The sequence below is a fragment of the Lepisosteus oculatus genome, chromosome 3, assembly GCF_040954835.1.
Source record: "Lepisosteus oculatus isolate fLepOcu1 chromosome 3, fLepOcu1.hap2, whole genome shotgun sequence".
Taxonomy (NCBI): domain Eukaryota; kingdom Metazoa; phylum Chordata; class Actinopteri; order Semionotiformes; family Lepisosteidae; genus Lepisosteus; species Lepisosteus oculatus.
Window position 1 is genome coordinate 9,722,948 of NC_090698.1, and position 17,374 is coordinate 9,740,321.

The window sequence follows — 17,374 nt, forward strand, 5'->3', positions numbered from 1 at the left end:
AATATGGCTCGGTAGCTTGTTCCACACTCCCACCTCCCTTTGCATAAAGAGTGGGCTTCTTGCCACTCTCTCTCCCTCTCCCTGTCTTCCTCTTTCTATTTCACTCTCCTCCTCTGTCTCCCTCACTCTTTCACCTGGTTGTCTGTCTTTCACAGCACGGGCTGCAGGGGAACCCCCTGCATGCAAGCTGACAACAGCCAGACACCATTTCTGCAGCCCTTATTAAACCCTGGAGGTGATAAAAGAGAAGTATCCTTGCAGTAGCTCTGCAGGCTTAATGTGTTTTTGGTTTGTTCCATAATGGAGCTTTTTTATTGCTTTTTTAAAGAATGAATGTGCTGTAAATACATTTTATCTGACAATCTGTTAACGGACCAAAAAAGTGATTTATTGTTTGTCTCTGCCTATCTCTCTCCCCATCTCTGTCTGTCTAATGTACTGAACAGGTACATGCAGTGGGAGTTCTATCATATGCATAATATTTTCTCTATAGATTAAAAATCAAGGTGGATTTATCTATTCTTACTTTTAACTTATTTATCTTAGTTCTCTTTATCTTCAACTTGTATTTACTTTGATATTTATTTCTTTATATCAGTGACCCATCCATTTTTTACCCTGAGCACAAATTATTAAACACCAGCTTTCCTGTTTTGAACACCGAGGCTGGCGGGCCCAGCAGACAGGGGAGCGTCTCTAGAGACATCGCTGGGCTAGAGGCTGAGGTTGTTGCTGCCGTTAATATCGCTGCTGTTGTTTTCAGGGTTTTACTGCTGTTGATGCTGCGTTGTTGTGGCTCTTTACCTCTGCCGTTGCTGGGGTGGTACTGTTGCTGTCTGGGTTGCAGTGGTTGATTCTGTTGCTGTTGTCATTGTTGCTGGTGCTGTGTCAGTGTAGTCCACATGGACAGTGACAGTCTAAAGCCCTTGATTCTGCTCCGGTCTGTGGTGCCCTTGTCACTGTTGCTATACTGCAGGTGTTGCGTCAGTGTAGTCCACTAGATTACTGGATTGTAGTAACTGGATTACTGTCCTGGGTTCTTCTCCAGTTTTGGGGGCTGTTGGTGAGGCTGTTGCTCCCATGTTTCCTCTCTGTGCCTCCCTCTGGAGAGCTCACGGAATAACCTGTCTCTCTCCATATGCCTACATGCCTGGGTTTCACTCCACCCCTCCAGCACCAGCACTGGGGAGTCCACTCAGCTCCAGGGGGCTGCAGGAGAGATACAGAGGAAAAGAGGAAGAGGGAGGGGAGCACGTAAAAGAGAGAAGAGAGAAAAGTGAGTGAGATAGAGAGAAGGCAGAGCAAAGAACAAGAGAGGCGAGTGAGGGAACTGAATCAGCATTGCATTGCAATTAACGGTAATAAAATTAACATTTCATTATCGTTAGCACAGCAGGGATGAACATGACAGATGCAGACGCGAATTAGACATACAGCTGGGTGCTAATTTATTCGAACAAAAGACCTGACTTTTACTGAGTGTGGTGTGCATGCACACACAACATTCAGTTAAGTCAGGAATAAAATAGGAATTGTTACTGTGCAAACTCACCTTACATGAGACACAGCTGGCATTCCTCTGAAGTGTGTGTTTGAGTTGTGGGGGGGGGCGCCATCGTGTCTGCTCCTTGATTAAGCAGCAGAATGGAGGCAGCAGGTAGCAAAAAAAACACACTTCTGAAGAGACTCCAGTACCGCAGTGTGGCGTTTCTGTCTCTCTGCTTCTGGCCACCTCTCTAGCGCCATCCAAAGGAATCCAATTCAGCAGCGCGGTGTACAGTGTAGTTCCAGACACCTGCCACCCTTTGTGAAAGGAAGGGCCTTAGTATACTTTTTTAACCTCTTATCTCGCGTTAGAGGTTCGGTCCCTTCAGTTCACAGGCCCCTGCACGCAAGATTATTTTTAGTCCAGGGCCTCCCAGAGAAGTGGTAGCTCAGGCAGCAGGGCGTCTGGCTCTTGACCGGAAGGTTCTGAGCTCAATCCCACGTGGAGGCAGGCGATGGAGCTTGCTCCAATTCCTTCCAGACGGCTCCAAGGTCCACTCACCCTGCTTTCCAAAGGAATGCTGGGGGTTAACCCTTCTGGGGGCAATAGGCTGGACCACATCACCTCCACCTCGAGTGTCAGATGGCTGAGAAAAATGGTGCCCTTGGCCCCCCAGTCCCCATGGGCCTTGGCCTGAACAAGGACCTACCAGCACTTCATGCATTGGGTCTTCCTTCTAATCATCATAGGACAGTAGGTATTTTATAGACATTTTGTCATTGTCACCACATTCCAGGTAAAATCAGAAAATCATTTTGACAGCTTCATTTTTACTTGCAGGGCTTTATCTGCTTCACCACCGCAGGTCAAAAGCTATAGACACTGGAGAATTTTAATCAAATACCGAACTAGTATGCACACAGTATTGATCTTGTTACTCACAGCTTCAGCTGCATGCCTTTCATTTTTAAATTGTGTTTTTCTTTTTACTTATGATCGCAGAGGGCAGCAAGAGACTGCGGGCAAACCAGATTTCCCGTGTACTGTTTAGGGGGTGTTTTTGCCTGCTCCATCGTGGGCTGGGTGTTGTGCCACAGTGGCCATTACCTCTCAAATCCGACTCCCGGCTCCCATCTCTGCACTCCTTTTCCAACAGCGGCTGGCAGCATGATGTCATCAGCGGGGAATGTTCACGGGCTGGTTCGCTGGGGGCAATGAGGGCTCCTTGCCATGACAACTAGTCTGGTCGCCAGGGTAATATGAGCCCCCATCATCTTGACGATTGGCTGGCCGCTGGGGCGATGAAGCTCATCTCCGGGCTGTTGCAGGCCGGGCTGCGAGGGAGGTGATAAAGTAGGATTATCGCCCTCTGTTCCCTCTCTTTCTCTCTGCCTCAGTTTCTCTCCCCATCCTTCCCTCTCTGCGCCTTAATCTCTGTGTGTGTCTGCTCTCCCGCCTTCCTCTTCCTCTCCATTAGAGATCTCTTAATCAGTCAACAAGAAGAACGGATTTGCTAATGAATTAATATGACCAAATACCCAGCTGACTGATTAATCAGCTGAGGGACTGGTTGGTTGTGTGATTTTGCTGGAATTAGTCAAGGGAAGAGCAACCAGATACATTGTGGGCTTAGAGGAAAGTGCCCATACTGGCTCTCTAGTCTTGAACAGACAAGGCTTTGTGAAGACCCGATTCAGGAATTCAGAATCCTCTTGTCACTTGTGACTTGTCACTGTGGAGTTAACAGAGAAACACGAATTAGAGGACACAAGCAGAAACTACGTGGACGTGCATTTAAAACAGACGTTAGGAGACTTCCTTACCCGAAGGGCTGTTGTGTTGACGGAGTGTGGGACAAGCTACGAGCTGTACTGCTGAAGCCACTTCTCAGACCATTGGGCTACCACCAGACAGGCTGGGTGGGCAGAACAGCCTCCTATTGCTGGTGATCTTTCTTAGGATCTTGATTGATTTATAATCAATCGCAGGTTGATTGGCTGATTGAGTCCAGTTCTCCCCAAGCTCTGCCAAGGTCCAGCTTCAGGAAACGCCTAAGGGAGTCCTCCTCACGTCCAGGTGACACACACACAGGGTGGCGCAAGTTCCCATTTCTACTAGTGACTACTCTAACACCTGCTGAAATTCCATTCCACATGCGGAGAAACCAGACCTTCAGATGTGAAAGAAGTCACAATCCGTGTTTAGAATAGTCATTTGTGCTGCGAGATCCTCGTCTCTCAGGGGTTACTGTCCCTGTAAAGACAGTTTCTCAGCTTCGTCCCTCACCACCATTGTAATGGCTGCACACACACACTCACACACTCATCATTCACACAAATGTACTCTCGCACTCACACTCATTCACACAGATTTACTCTCCAACACACTCATTCATTCACACTCACACTCACACTCATGCACAGATTCACACGGCCACACAAGCATTTACACAAACTTACAACTCTCACTCACATGTGCTCACCCAGCCACCCTCACAGGCTAACACAGACCTGCACACACTCACAGACACACACACTCAAACCCACACACATGCACACACAGTCTAGATCACACACTGAGAAAGACACACTGCCACACAGACATTTACACACACTCATGCACACAAACCTACAACTCTCACTCACATGTGCTCACCCAGCCACACTCACAGACCAACACGGACCAGCACACAATCACAGACACACACACACTCAAACCCAGGCACGTGCACACACAGTCTAGATCACACACTGAGAAAGACACACAGCACAGTCTCCCACACACACACACGCCGAGACAGACTCACACTTCTATCCCGCTCAGGGAAGTTCGGCTGTGACCTCCCGGCAGGTTCTATCTCTCTTGGAGAATGACTCAATCACAGTGTCTGATTAGGAGCAGAAGGGGGGGACTGACAAATGCTGTCAGAGCCTCACAGGAAATTCAAGCAATATTCAGGCCTGATCACACAGCAAACAGCTGACATTCTTTTTCATATCAGAATCCCCAGTTTCTTTATTCCTTATACACCCCCCTCCCCAGTCTGCCTCTGACTCCTGAGAAGGAGGGAATACAGACAGGCTGCAGAAGCTCACCTCCTGATGCACTGCCTGGCCCATAGTGATGCACAGGAGCGTCAGCGCTGATTGGAGGAGAGGCGCGTCCCTCGCTGACATCACTGCAAGCCCGCGGGGGCCCAGGAAGTCTCAGGGTCGCCTGATCTCCTGGGAGCCGAGAGGAGTTGTGCGGTCGAATTTGACAAAACAATAGGACTGATCTCGAGAACACCACATTAAAAAAAATACCGCTGCCGACAGCAGTTCAGAGGAGAACGACTACAGAACGTGCATTCCAAGGCCTGAAGAAAACAGGTCACAATTACTCCATCTCTCCCGTCCTGAGCTGAGGGGCTGGCAGGAGGACTTGATCAAAATAGTCAAAATCCTTTAACGTTACTGACTTTAAGTCAACCCCGTTAACTTCATTTGGATCAAACACGAAGCATGGAGCTGAAGACACAGAGGAAACTAGGAGGGGAGAGCATTTAGAGTCTAGAACAGGAGGCACGTCTTTACACAAAGGGTGATGCCGCGTGGAGAGCCGAGGCTGATGCTCTCAGATACTTCAAGGAACACTTAGATGTGTCACTGCCTCCTCTGTTCAAGACTGAAGAGATCCAAACGCACTCAGCCCTCCAGGGAGTTAATACCTGCAATGTTCCCTGCAGACATTTTTGAATCTCGGCAGCAAACAGCCTCAATTATTCATGGCCCGCTTATAAAAGACGAGAGACCCAGCCCTCGCCAAGACTGGCTGCGTCTCGAGCAGAGCAGACGCACAGAGCTGACTCTTGAGGAAGATCACAGCCGGTTATATTTGGAAGTGTGCGTCTCCTTTCCTCCGCCGTCCCTGTGCTTTCTACCACTCCGAGCGCGAGTCGCGGCAGAGCAGGTGACCGGCGGAGGCTGCAGGAGGCTGTGATCGGCAACATGTGTTACTGCACAAGTACTGCAGGACATTAACACACAGGCAGGTCCTGAAACCGAGAGACGCAGACAGGTAGACCTGAATTATTCAATCACTTTGATCCATCTCAACACAGGCTTTCCATTCTGCTTTGCGTTATTCCGTCAAGGTTAGCAAAGAAAAAGGCAGAGATCAGTGTGTTACAGCTGCACTGCACAGCAACAGCACCGTGACTACTGAAAGGGGCTATATGCTGTCTGAAGAAGAATGCAAACCAGACAGATGTGAATCATGGGTTATGTGAGTAGAAATTAGCTCTGGCTAGAAAGCAGCATGTGCCGACACACAGTGTGATAAACGTGCAGTAACAATCACGCAGTGTTTGAGTAATGCTAGCCCACGCTGCTGAGCCCAAGAAGGCAAATTCCTCACCTGTTTACTCTGACAGACGCAGCGTATGCACATGGTGCTGCTTTCTAGCACCACAAAATGGTCAAAGCACGTTAATACTCGTGTATCTCATGGCTCTGACCTCTTCTGCACGCTCTCAAAATAGTGTAACCCTGACAGGTGCTGCCTAGCACATTGACAGAGACAAATGAATCTATGGCAGTACAAATCCAGTCCAAAACCTAGAGAGGTTTAAAACTACCCCGGTTCAAAAGCAGGGGACACCCATCCCAGAATGCAATGGGGAACCGAGCGGGCGGCAGCATCTAGCCGACTCCCCTCCTGGTCCAGGTGAGCGTTGCCACGGGAAACCTTTAAGCACAGGTTACATCCCACAAATCAGATCCTTCGCATCGCTGTCATGAATCAGGTTCTACGTTTCAGGGTCGATGAAGATCAAGCCTGCAAGACCCCGCCTATTGCCTCTTTCCTACTCCTCTTCCTCTTCTCCCTCTCTCACACTCTCTCCACCTCCACCTCTTTCTCTCTTCATCTATTCTTCCTCTTTTCCTCTCTCTCCTTTCCCCTTTTTTGCACTCACCCCTTCTCTCGCTTTCTCTCCTCTCCCTCTCCTCCTCTGCTCCTTTCCCCTGACCCCTGTGGCTCTCTGTCCTGGGTAACACATCAATCACTCCCCACAGTTTCTCTCAGGGCAGGCTCCTGCATGCAGAGCACAAATGAGAAATCACACACACACACACACACACGCACACACACAAACACTCGCGCACACAGACACTTGCATTCAGATATACACACATACAGGCTCGCAGAAAGGCAGGCAAATACACACACTGACACACGCAGGCCATACAGGGGTTAAAAAACACACACCGACACACACTGCAGATGCACAGAGAGACAAGCACACACACCACACTAACACACAGAGACATAAACACACACACACCACACTAACACACAGAGACATAAACACACACACACCACACTGACACACAGAGACACAAACACACACACCACACTGACACACAGAGACAAACACACATACAATGACACACACTGGCACACACAGTCCACACAGGGACACAAACACACACACACCACACTGACACACTGGGACACAGGAACATGACAGACACTGAGACACAGAAGAGAACAGAAGAACAGAGGGTGCCTGATGTGAGGAGGACAAATTGTTGCCCAGCTAGTTCTTACAACAGGGTAAAAGCTTTAACACCTTGCTTGGGTGGCTTGTTCCATTCTCCCACAAGCCTTTGTGTAAAGTTGTGGCTCCTATTCCTCTGGGATGACTTTGTCAAAACCTGAATCAGGTCCCCTGCTTGTCCTCTCTGTTCAAGACCAAAGAGACTCAGTTCCTTTATCCTGTCAGTTTAAGGAAACCCTTTCAGTCCAGGAAGCTACCTAGTTGCTCTTTAGACTAACTCCAAAGGAGCAATATCTTTTATAACATTACGTGGTGGCCAGAACTATACTACACAGCAATATTCCAAGAGTTAAAGAGTTGCAGAAGCAAACAGACAGCTACACCGCCCCGCACATGCGCCCCCCACAGAAAGACACACACACTGAGACTCTCACATGGCCAGGCACTGACACCCACCCCCCGGACAAACGCACACATCAGTGCAGCTTAATAAACAATATTTATCACCCTTTATAAATCAGACCCCACCGCACACACACACACACACAGGGGTCCAATCTCAGGGCTCACAGCTGTTTCTACAGTGGCCTTGGCGGGTATTTGCACACTGAGGCGAGGGCAGCAGGGAAAGGGCACGCTCCCACATGGACAGTCACAGTGCCATTCCCAGGCCTCCGGACCAGAGCCAAGACCAAGGAGGGAGGAGAGGAGGAGAGAGAGAGAAGAGAAGGGGAGAAGGAGAATGGGAAAGATGGAGAGAGAGGGAGAGAAGAGAAGAGTTGAGGGCGAGATGGAGAGAGAGGAGAGAGGAGAAGGAGAGAGAGGAGAGAGGAGGAGAGAGGGGGAGAAGGGTAGAGAGAGGAAAGAGTAGAGGAGAGAAGGGGTGAAAGGTAGAGAGAGGAAAGAGTAGAGGAGAGAGGGGGTGAAAGGTAGAGAGAGGAAAGAGTAGAGGAGAGAGGGGGAGAGAGAGAGGAGAGAGGGGGAGAAGGAGAATGGGAGAGATGGAGAGAGAGGGAGAGAAGAGAAGAGTCGAGGGGGAGATTGAGAGAGGAGGAGATGGAGAGAGAGGAGAGGGAGAAGGAGAGAGAGGAGAGAGGAGGAGAGAGCTTGAAAGAAGCAGATACCGAGTGAGCGCGATGGTTAGTTTATACCCCCTCAGAGCCGGACTGTGGGTGAAGTTTTAAAACTCTGCTCACCAGTAAGGGGACTCAGTGCAGCCGTAAATCTCGCAGCGCGGCTCAGCCGCCATTAAAAATTCACAATATGGATTTGTCTCATTAAAAATGGAGGAGCCCGGCTGTTCACTCAAACAGGGCCAGTCTGCGGGCTCCTGAACGGTTAAACTTTTACACTTCTTTCAGTTTATTAAAAAACAAAAGAACTAGGAGACCAGCAAATCATGGGCATTCACACCCCCACCCCATTATCTGGAAATAAACTCTTCACTAATTTATGAAGTGTTGTTAAATATTGTGTTGAACAATCCTGACTTCCCAGTGATGCCTCTTGTATGTTCACTGAGCACTCACTCATCCCAACCCGTATATACAGAATAGTGGAATCAAATTATTTTTTTAATGTGGTGTCTCCAGTTGACAATCGACTCCATATAACTTACAGTGCTTCAGGCTGTGAGTTCTACTGGTTCCTGTAGCAAAGTAAGCACTGACTGGAGGAGACACAGCTCTCACTGACAGCACTGAGAGATCACAGCAGAGTGAGCACTGACTGGAGGAGAGACACAGCTCTCACTGACAGCACTGAGAGATCACATCAGAGTGAGCACTGACTGGAGGAGAGACACAGCTCTCACTGACAGCAGTGAGAGATCACAGCAGAGTGAGCACTGACTGGAGGAGAGACACAGCTCTCACTGACAGCACTGAGAGACCACAGCAGAGTGAGCACTGACTGGAGGAGAGACACAGCTCTCACTGACAGCACTGAGAGACCACAGCAGAGTGAGCACTGACTGGAGGAGACACAGCTCTCACTGACAGCACTGAGAGATCACAGCAGAGTGAGCACTGACTGGAGGAGAGACACAGCTCTCACTGACAGCACTGAGAGATCACAGCAGAGTGAGCACTGACTGGAGGAGAGACACAGCTCTCACTGACAGCACTGAGAGATCACAGCAGAGTGAGCACTGACTGGAGGAGACACAGCTCTCACTGACAGCACTGAGAGATCACAGCAGAGTGAGCACTGACTGGAGGAGAGACGCAGCTCTCACTGAGAGCACTGAGAGATCACAGCAGAGTGAGCACTGACTGGAGGAGAGACGCAGCTCTCACTGAGAGCACTGAGAGATCACAGCAGAGTGAGCACTGACTGGAGGAGAGACACAGCTCTCACTGACAGCACTGAGAGATCACAGCAGAGTGAGCACTGACTGGAGGAGAGACACAGCTCTCACTGACAGCACTGAGAGATCACAGCAGAGTGAGCACTGACTGGAGGAGAGACACAGCTCTCACTGACAGCACTGAGAGATCACAGCAGAGTGAGCACTGACTGGAGGAGACGCAGCTCTCACTGAGAGCACTGAGAGATCACAGCAGAGTGAGCACTGACTGGAGGAGAGACGCAGCTCTCACTGAGAGCACTGAGAGATCACAGCAGAGTGAGCACTGACTGGAGGAGAGACACAGCTCTCACTGACAGCACTGAGAGATCAAAGCAGAGTGAGCACTGACTGGAGGAGTGACACAGCTCTCACTGACAGCACTGAGAGATCACAGCAGAGTGAGCACTGACTGGAGGAGAGACACAGCTCTCACTGACAGCACTGAGAGATCACAGCAGAGTGAGCACCGACTGGAGGAGAGACACAGCTCTCACTGACAGCACTGAGAGATCACAGCAGAGTGAGCACTGACTGGAGGAGACACAGCTCTCACTGACAGCACTGAGAGATCACAGCAGAGTGAGCACTGACTGGAGGAGACACAGCTCTCACTGACAGCACTGAGAGATCACAGCAGAGTGAGCACTGACTGGAGGAGAGACACAGCTCTCACTGACAGCACTGAGAGATCACAGCAGAGTGAACACTGACTGGAGGAGAGACACAGCTCTCACTGACAGCACTGAGAGATCACAGCAGAGTGAGCACTGACTGGAGGAGACACAGCTCTCACTGACAGCACTGAGAGATCACAGCTGAGTGAGCAACACGTGGAGGAGAGAAGCAGCTCTCACTGGCAGCACTGTGGGATCAATCAGATAACAGCAACAAAATAAGCTACAGGGTCCAATGGCCTCCTCTCATTTCTAGATTGCTTCCGGTTATTATAGGGATGAACACTCACCCTAAACTCCCAACACTTAGTTCTGTCACGGGTGGTGTTAAGTCGGAGAGGTGTTACCACGGCGACCACACTGGTCTCGTTAACATGGCAGGTGCTCGTGGACACAGCGTGGTGTTAATTGAAATAATGAGGGAGGGGAGAGCCGGAGCACAGCGAGGGGCGTCCCATTAGCATGAGCCTCCTTCCATTATCCGCACTCTCTCGTGCTCTGGCACAGTGACGCCCGCAGATTTAAAAATAAACCATGACGCAGAAAGAGAGAAAGGGAGAGAATGGAAAGAGGAGAAAAACAGCATTATGAATGGGAAAGATGTTTATTATTTCTTGAGCATTTCCACTCCTTCGCTCTAACTTCGACGACCAGTTCCAGTTTCTGCTGCTGGCTCGCTCACCCTCGACACCATGCTCTGCTCTCCACACATCTCGAGAAGTTTGCTAATGTTTTTCACTCTCTCCCAAAGTCCATCCATAACTTCACAGAGCTGTCCGCTCATCCTCTGTTCTTTGCTCTGCCATCTTCAAACTGTGTTATTCAACACAGATTCACCAGCACACACACACTGTCATACCTGACTGTACTGTAGACACTGCTAGAGCCACTGCTGTCCCTCTCCTCTCTCACTCACCCTGAATTCACCAGCACACACACACACAGTCACACCTGACTGTACTGGAGACACTGCTAGAGCCACTGCTGTCCCTCTCCTCTCACACTCACTCTGAATTCACCAGCACACACATGGTCACACCTGACTGTACTATAGACACTGAGGGTGCTGCAGCCTTTTTGATGAGCGTCCTTCCTGCAAGGAGGTGGATCAGGAGGCTCAGCACGCTTTGTGCAAAGGAACGTTTACACAACAATCAGCAAACACCAGAACACCATCTGCTCACGGAGACGTGAGGACAGATCCGACACAAGAGATATAAATTCTTACGAGCTGGTGTCAGAGATGTTTTCAGCACCTTGCATCACGAGGAGGTGAGGTGTTAATTAAACACAACCATCCCCTAACGAGCTCTACCTTGTTTCCCCAGCACAGCACACCTGCGTCCCCCTGAGTTCACTCTCTCCCTCTATCCACATTGACGAGTCCTTATCCATAGTGCTAGGAATCTGTAGCTGAACCTTTCTCTTTTAGACAAAACAATGTGTTTTCCATCTAGGATAGGAGTGTACTAGTCCTGGTCCTGGAGCATCCAGTTGTCATTCCAGAGTGCTCTGTCCAGGTCCTGGAGAGCTCAGTAATAAATAAACAATAAATAATGCTTACATTCGTATATAGCACTTTTCTGGACACTCCACTGAAAGAGCTTCACAGTTAACTGGGACTCTCCTCCACCACCACCACTGTGCAGCCCCACCTGGATGATGCGTACTGTACCTGGAGCGTCCAGTCCTGGTTCTGGAGAGCTCAGTCCTGGGCCAAAAGTGTCCAGTCCTGAGCCTAAAGTGTCCAGAATGTCCTAGGTGCTGCTGTAAAGAGCATGCTGACCCCCCAGAACCAGGACTGGACACATCTGGTCTAGGCTCCTAGTTCTACAAGTGTTCCACATGTGATCTGAATAATCCTTGCTAATCACCTGTGTTACACCACTTTTAAACACAATGCTAACATTAGGCCATGAACACTATCATGCCCCAAACAAGTGCACTAGCCTGTGGGCTCAAGAGACACATCACCACAGCCAGATGTCACAGTATTACTTTACCGTATCCTACGGGTTTCCCATTGCTGATACAATGTTTTATTTTTATTTCTGCCTGCTCACTATGCCCTGTGAATGTGCTTTTACTCCAAATTCAGTGCTTTTCTACACTTTTTTGTGCACGATTCCACGGTAATGCGGCACACTTATTCATTAAGCACATTACATTACAGTAATAATAATTATTATTATAATTGCTTACACTTATATAGCGCCTTTCTGGACACTCCACTCAAAGCGCTTTACAGGTAATGGGGACTCCCCTCCACCACCACCAATGTGCAGCATCCACCTGGCACGACGGCAGCCATAGTGCGCCAGAACGCTCCCCACACACCAGCTCTCAGTGGGGAGGAGAGCAGAGTGATGAAGCCAGTTCAGAGAGGGGGATTATTAGGAAGCCATGATTGGTAAGGGCCAATGGGAAATTTGGCCAGGACGCCAGGGTTACACCCCTACTCTTTTCGAGAAACGTCCTGGGAGTACACTTTCAAAATGTTGATGTGTGTTTATGTGTGTGTATGCAAGCCTTATCAGCAAACAGAAGACATGTGAGGGAATTTTTTGTTTGCAAACAGTCAAAACTGCCTGCATGAAAATAAACAGCTGTGCACGTCTGTTATCGTGTATATGGCTGTGGGCGTGATCATTTGTGTCTCTGTGTGTATGTTCCTGTGCATGTCTGTGTGTGTGTGTTTCTGTCTGTGTGAGTGCACTGTCAGTGATGTCTCTATCTGCTCTGCCAGGTGTGTTAATGAACAGGCAGTCTGCAGACAGACTGCAGGCAGGGGTCAGAGTTCAGCCCTCAGGGGGAGGTGGTGGAAGGTGAGAGAGGCGGGCCGTGTGTGTGCGGAGACTTGAGATTCACCCAGGAGGAATGTGTAAACTCCTCAACCCCTGGGAATTTCCTTTTTGTTCCATTTTTCTGTTCCAGAGCAGAAGGAGTTGAGTGGGTTCAGCGGAGTCTGGCACACCTGTTTCATCTGGAGCCAGAGACAGCCCAGCTGGCAGAGGGACGTGTGGTCTGTCTCTCTGTCTGTCTGCATGATGGTACAGGCCCCCCGGGGGGCTGCTGTTTCACTTCCTGCAGGTGCCTCTACCTGTCTGTCGGTCTTTTGGAATACCTGCATGTCTAGAGCTTGTTCCTGCCTCTCCCAATGTGTCTGCGCCTTTCTGTACTGTCAGCTGATATTGTCACTGGGGACCCTTGTAAAGAGTTTCTGTGGAATAGTATAGTAAAAGCACAGTCAAGTGTAGTAAAGAACAGTGAAATCAGAATTAAACCACAGGACAGTGCAGTAAAGCACAGTGGAATCAGGGTAAAAGCACAGGGCGGTGCAGTAAAGCACAGTGAAATCAGAATTAAACCACAGGACAGTGCAGTAAAGCACAGTGAAATCAGGGTAAAAGCACAGGGCAGTGCAGTGTAGCACAGTGAAATCAGAATAAAAACAGGACAGTGCAGTGTAGCACAGTGAAATCAGAATAAAAACATAGGACAGTGCAGTAAAGCACAGTGAAATCAGGGTAAAAACACAGGACAGTGCAGTGTAGCACAGTGAAATCAGGGTGAAAGCACTGTCAAGTGAAGTAAAAAAAAGGGAAAACAGGGTAAATGCACAGTAAAATGCAATGAAGAAGAGTAAAGGCAGGGTACAACACAATAAACCATTGTGGAATTGGAGTAAAAGCACAGTGAAATCAGAGTGGTGGCACAGCAAACCACAACTGAATTCTGCTGGATGCAACGTAAACCTGTAAAGCACAGTCACACAAGGGTAAAAACAGGGAGATATACTGTACTGTAGTGGTGGCACAGTGTTGCAAAAGGAAGCTCAATGCATAACAGAAGCCTGGTAAAACCATGTGGAAAACCGGCAAGAACGCCGTTCTTCACGCCAGCGTCCCAGGAGACCCCAGGCAGGTCTGCAGCAAGGAGACTCCCTGACCATATGGGCCAATTAGTCCTCATCAAAGATTCACCGTACACATTTGTCTCATGAAATATTAAGTGTCCAGACTGGCTCTGAACATACTTAACAGAGCTCACTGCTTCCCCCGGCTGTGCAGGAAACGCAGGAGCCATTGTGCCGCAGGAGTGGGGATGGCGATGAGAACAGCATCGATCACGCCGAAGTCCATCAGAGCCAGAGAGCCCAAAGTCGGAGGAGCTCGGTGGCTTGTCCCCGAATCTCACCTGCTCATTTCCACGAAGATTCCTGGGAAACGGCTTCTAAGGCCGAGTCGACACCAGGCGCAGAGCAAGTTTAAAAGGTCAGGAGATTCCCAAAAAGAAATTTAAGCAGACATCCTGTCCTAGTGCAGGTCATCGCATGCGAAGTGCAGCACCTGAGAGGTGGACTGGTCAGTCTCGGTCAGTTTGCAGGCTCCTGCTGGATACACGGCCCTCATGCTCTGTTTCAGACAAGCAAATGTAAAAAATTCCAAAGGGAGAAATGAAAGCACGAGGTAAGTCAGCTACCCCAGGATGTGAGGTTATGCTTGTTTGTGCTCTGTGTTGTCTGATGCCCATCACTCATCATCTTCAAGCTTTTATAAGATTGGCTTGTACCCAGCCAAGCACAAACTCTGGCTAGGCAAGAGCTTAACTGGCCTAGTACTGACCCTGTCCAGCCTGGCACAGACCTTAACTGGCCTGGTACAGATCCTGTCCAGCCTGGAACAGACCTTAACTGGCCTGGTACTGACCCTGTCCAGCCTGGCACAGACCTTAACTGGCCTGGTACAGATCCTGTCCAGCCTGGAACAGACCTTAACTGGCCTGGTACTGACCCTGTCCAGCCTGGCACAGACCTTAACTGGCCTGGTACAGATCCTGTCCAGTCTGGAACAGACCTTAACTGGTCTAGTACTGACCCTGTCCAGCCTGGCAAAGATCTAAACTATCCTAGCACTGATCTTGTCCAGCCTGGAACAGACCTTTACTGGCCTAGCACTGACCCTGTCCAGCCTGGCACAGATCTTAACTATCCTAGCACTGATCTTGTCCAGCCTGGCACAGATCTTAACTGGCCGGGCACTGACCCTGTCCAGCCTAGCACTGACCTAAACTGGCCTGGCACAAACCCTACCCCGTTTAGCACTAACTAGACTTGGCCTGGCACTGACTTGGTTGGTGCACATTGTCATTTCCATCACCCCTCTCCACGTCCCCCATTCCCTGCTTTCCCTTTCTCTCCCTCCCTCCCTGTCTCTCATCCTTTGTAAGAGAAAGAGTTAGGAGCTTCATTCATTCTTTTTCAAAAGGGGTCAAAATGTGCCCGTGCAGCTGCAGACACAGAAACACACATTACTGTAATAAATACATATCCTATTATTACATATTGAACCGAGGCCTCTGTCCCACATTTAAAACTGTTGCCACTGTTCCCACAGTGTCAAAATGAGCGTAGAGCTGTGTGGCACAAAGACACCATTTCAACACGTTGCAATTAATTCTACACTGAGAAAATACTGTACAAGGCGCAGCAAATATGCAGGGAAGGATTGCAATACACCACCTGAAAAGCACACACACACACACACCAACTAGACTTACAGATCACACCAAAGGTCTGAATCTGATCTGGCCGGTGGTGGCAGTTACAGCTGCCGAACTATTTGGGTCAACGATTCTGAATGAAGTGTGCTGGGCAGCTCGGTTTCCGAAGCAGGGAATCTGATCGGGTTCCCTTCAGGTGCGAGGGGCGGACACCATGCTTATCCGAGGAAGTCTTTCACCTCCGCCGCGGCTGGCAAAGTCTACCCTGTAATTTACGGGGGGGGGGGTGGGGGGGGTCGATTGCAATCCAGGGGGCTCAGGTTGTCCCTGGAAGCAAGGGAGGGGGAAGAGGGAGAGAGGGAGGGGGAGGAGGAGGGCTGGTGTGTGAGGAGCTACCACCACTACAGTTCCCCCCGATGCATTTCTGAGAAGGTGCAGATATCATTCTCTGCCAGCGCCGTAGCTCACCTGTTGTGTGGGCGCTCCTCTGAAGCTCTCGGGTGAGGCGGCTCTGTAGCAGATGCCAGATAAGAACATCGGAAGGTCTTTAATGTGGCCCATCTGAGTCGTCCGGTCTGTCTGTGCAGAATTGGTCTGGGGGTCTCATCCGGCTCCACAGGTTGCTCCACACACTCATGGCTAAAGGCTGAGGAAGGTGAACTGGATCGCCCTCCTCATCATCACCCTCATCCTCTAACCATGAGGAAGACTCTGACCGGTCCCCTGGCTGGGCTGGACTTACAGATATACACACATCCTCTTCATCATCACCCTCCTCATCATCACCCTCATCCTCTAACCATGAGGAAGACTCTGACTGATCCCCTGGCTGGGCTGGACTTACAGAAATACAGACATCCTCTTCATCATCACCTTCCTCATCATCACCCTCATCCTTTAACCATGAGGAAGACTGACTGATCCCCTGGCTGGGCTGGACTTACAGATATACACACATCCTCTTCATCATCACCACCAGGAAGGCTCTGCCTGCCCCTCTAGCTAGCGGCCCAGTCAAAGGCCTGACTGGAATCCCGTTGAGGACGTGTGGAAAGACCTGAAAGCTGCTGCCCGTAGGCGCTTTTTCTAAGCAGCAGGGTACGGCTTAAACAAAACCATCAAGATGAAACTGCAGCGGTACAAAACTCGGGGAGACTTCCTCCTCAAAAAGACCTGCAGCTGCAGCCTCTGCCAGCGGAGCTTCTACTGCGCCCTGAGCTCGCAGGCCTAATGCCCAGGCAGGCAGGCAGCACGGCTGTTTATCCTGCCCTGGGAAGTCTTCAGCTGGAGCATTCAGGCTGGGAGGAAACTACGTCTGCGGCACTTTGGAATTTCACAACATGGGACTGCATAGGAAGGGTGGGAGCACTTAGCATCCTTAGCAAGGCGGTGTGCCAGTGCAGGGTGAGCAGGGCTGCTGTCCCTCCCGTCCCTGCTGTCTCTCCCGTCCCTGTTGTCCCTCCTGCCCCTGTTGTCCCTCCCGTCCCTCCTGTCCCTCCTGTCGCTCCGGCCCCTGCTGTCCCTCCCATCCCTCCTGTCCCTCCTGTCGCTCCGGCCCCTGCTGTCCCTCCCATCCCTCCTGTCGCTCCTGTCGCTCCGGCCCCTGCTGTCCCTCCCGTCCCTCCCATCCCTCCAGTCCCTACTGTCCCTCCCACCCCTCCAGCCCCTGTTGTCCCTCCTGTCGCTCCGGCGCCTGCTGTCCCTGTTGTCCCTCCCACCCCTCCGTCCCCTCCCGTCCCTGTTGTCCCTCCTGCGGGAGCTCTGCTCTGTGGTCACCCGGGCTCCAGCAGGCCCTGAGCTTCCCCGGGGGCCCGGGGCGT

General features: G+C 50.4%; 1 long non-coding RNA gene across 9 annotated transcripts; it reads right to left on the reverse strand.

The window, feature by feature from the left end:
- Window positions 1–228: 228 nt before the first annotated feature.
- On the reverse strand, window positions 229–17,120 carry LOC107076583 (uncharacterized). Of its 9 annotated transcripts, none has more exons than XR_011187922.1 (7): window positions 16,023–17,120; window positions 11,368–14,467; window positions 7,101–7,212; window positions 3,310–6,562; window positions 2,594–3,218; window positions 1,553–2,048; window positions 229–1,209 (listed from the first exon to the last, which is right to left on the reverse strand). It is a non-coding gene; the product is annotated as an uncharacterized lncRNA (long non-coding RNA). The 9 variants fall into 9 exon arrangements; XR_011187919.1 differs by adding an exon at window positions 15,612–15,881 and having other exon boundaries at window positions 3,310–7,212; XR_011187923.1 differs by having other exon boundaries at window positions 231–1,209; window positions 3,310–7,212; window positions 11,368–13,272; window positions 14,402–14,467.
- Window positions 17,121–17,374: the final 254 nt, after the last annotated feature.